The 2,887-nt window shown below is 32.2% G+C and overlaps 1 protein-coding gene across 1 annotated transcript in view; it reads left to right on the top strand.

Annotated features, from left to right (window-relative positions):
• The first annotated feature begins 2,389 nt into the window (after nt 1-2,389).
• The window catches only part of LOC142334949 (uncharacterized), a 100,968-nt gene continuing 100,470 nt past the window's right edge, over nt 2,390-2,887 (top strand). The window contains exon 1 of the mRNA XM_075383278.1: nt 2,390-2,410. The gene's annotated coding sequence lies outside the window, so the exon portion shown is untranslated. The remainder of the gene's footprint in view (nt 2,411-2,887) is intronic.

Raw genomic sequence — 2,887 nt, 5'->3', positions numbered from 1 at the left:
GGAAACCAATTGTGGTCATAGATGTATTGCAGCGTTTCTGGTAATTTACCTACTAACTGAGAGTTTGTTTCAGCTATTAGTTTCATGGTTGTAAAAATATGTCGTACTGGACTTTTCCCAAACCCATGTATGTAATGTACAATAATAAGCGTGTGAGAGTATCTGATATCTCTTCTTCTGGTAGGTCTGCACTTTTTACTGAGCTGATATACTTTTGTATAAGATGAGTAAGTACTTCGATTTTTTTAACGATCTTGTGTACGCTTTCTTTTCGTGATTGTACAGAGGTAATGTTTAATGTTGTTGCTAGGCGTTTTAAAGTTTCAAATGGTGATTTTCTTAAAGCACCAACTCTATCAGGTTGCTTGAACTTTGCGTATACTCCGTTGAGAAATTCAAATAAACTGTCTTATAGTGAATTGAATAAAGTATCATTTTAAACATCAATGTGAGGATCGCAGATAAGAAGAATTGTGCCTTTTTGTGATTTGAGTTACTTAGATCTCAATTAAAAATGAATGGAAAGCTATTCGAGAGACTTGTGGAATTTTGTTAGGTGCAGAGAGAAGAGGCTGTTGCTAAATACAGAAAAAGATGCGTTTAAGTTGTTGTATTGTATTCAAGAGTATGTTTAGTCATCCTGGTTTGACAATGTGATATTTTGATGGGATTAACATGAGAAAAAAAGTGTTTGTTCTGTTGTGTGCGAACACCTATTTTTGGTTCTCGGAGTGTGCATCCGTTTGGGATGACGTTTGACCAGTGTGACGGCTCAGTTTGTTTAACGTTGGGTGTTTTTTTAGTTCTTTATTTTTAGTTAAATTTGTTGGGATTGTGTTTCCGTGTTTCCCTAAATTTAAGTGTTTATTTAAATATAAAAGTTTGATACTAGCTCTAGGTTTCTCTTGTAAGAAAAAATTTTGTGTTTTGTGTGAATTCTTTTTACGGTTAGAGTTTGTTAACTCACTGGTTGCACCAGTTAAGGCAGACCCTATGTGGTATGCTTTTACAGCCTTAAGGTAAAAAAAGTTACTTATTTTTGCGAGCGAAGTAGGCTTACCTATCTTTCTTAGACTAACCGACTCTGTAAAACACTGAATAATAAACTTCAATTATAACAGTGGTTGTAAAGATTAACACCGTAGTCACAAGTTGACGCATCGTGCAACTACTCAATTAGATTGGATATAGTTAGTAGAGTTAGCGCTATATATAAAAGAATAGTGTCTTCCCAGTCTCTGATTGGCTGGAAGAGTACATCCAGTATTTCTACCGCTACAATGAACTTTTATTGTTATTGCGAGAATTTGTGGCAAGCTAATGTTGTATTCCTTCTTACTGCATATCAATGTCATGATTGCGTTAAATAGTGGATACAGAATTTTTACCACGTTAGCATCACAATATGAACAAAACTATTATCCTCAATGATTGATCCTTGTACTGATTGTACGTCTCGTTTATTGTTACTTCGGATCTTTTTCGTTTGTCGCCTCAGTATGTTATGCGCCCCCAGTTACAGAGCACGTGCCATTACATAGTAAACCATCATCTAAAAATATGACACGTAGAGGGTGCGCCCCCACTTTTTAGGCTAAAAAAATTAAATTTGGAAGGAATACAACGAGACAAAAAAATTGACACTTTTTTCATAGAGAAATCTCAAAGGAGACAATACATTATGCTTGATTACACGTCATCTAAAATCCCGTTTTTTCAATTTGAATAATGTTTATCAAAACTGTGTCTTCCACTGGTATTTAAGAACGCACAAACCTAGATTTTTGTTTTTTTTTTCACTTGTGCTGTCATTGAGAAAAAACGGCTGTTCGGCATTTTCGATTGCTTTAAATCCTAAAAAATACAGCACAAACGTTTTGATTTATTAATCTGAAAAGCAATGTGATATGTTTTTATTTCTTAAGAGCGCACAAATAAAGATACATAAGGCACAACTTAACAAATTATTTATTGTCATAACATTAAAAAGCAGGTGTAGAAATGGCGCCTTGCTTCTTTATATTTTCCTTAAGTAATAAGTTCGGTTTTGTAACTTTTTGTATTGGTTGCAATAAAATTTGAAAGTCAATTGATACAAACGATAGTTTAGAAAGGATATCAACTCTGCTGCTGGCAGAATTGATTAAAATTTAATTGATAAAATTGAATACTTTTGACAACTACTCAACTATCCTCAAACCATCAATATGAAGCCCCACGTGAGGCCTTCAGCAGAAGAAAACAGATGTTTCAGCATCCGGTGCCACAATTTGCAGAAAAAAGATCATTTTTTTCTTTCAAACATTAAAAGTTTAAATCTACCGTAATGATTAAGAGTTCTGATGTTGAAGAAATTTTCACTTAGCGCACTACTTTTACAGTTGGTTTACACCTCAATATTTTTGCAATGGTTAGATTACTGTTTCATATTCATTCTAAGAGATAAGAAACGTTTCCACAAAGTTTTCTTTGTTTACGTTAATTAGGATCTTTACAAAGATCCTTAAGAATACATATCAACACAATTAAATATTATTATTTGCTTTAAGATCCTGTAAGAAAATTCCTTTAAAATTAGGACACATCAGGGGCTGAAAAATTATTGATGAAGATTGAAAATGGAAATCTGAGTCAAAATTATTGTTGCAACTTGCAGATTCCAATATTTTGGTTATACAATTCCTGGCTTGCTTCTTCACTTTAAAGATCAATTATGTATAATGAAGTACTTTGATAAATAAAATTGAAGACGTAACCAAAAACAATGATGAAAGATAAAATTTGTTTGAAAGAAACATTAATTTGGAATTATATATATATATATATATATATATATATATATATATACATAGATATGTGTGTATATTTATATATAAACACATATATA

The sequence above is a fragment of the Convolutriloba macropyga genome, chromosome 2 (assembly GCF_964194025.1).
Source record: "Convolutriloba macropyga chromosome 2, txConMacr16.3, whole genome shotgun sequence".
NCBI classification, from domain to species: Eukaryota; Metazoa; Xenacoelomorpha; order Acoela; family Convolutidae; genus Convolutriloba; species Convolutriloba macropyga.
The sequence above is the reverse complement of the archived record's forward strand: the minus strand, read 5'-3'. Positions and strand labels throughout refer to the sequence as shown.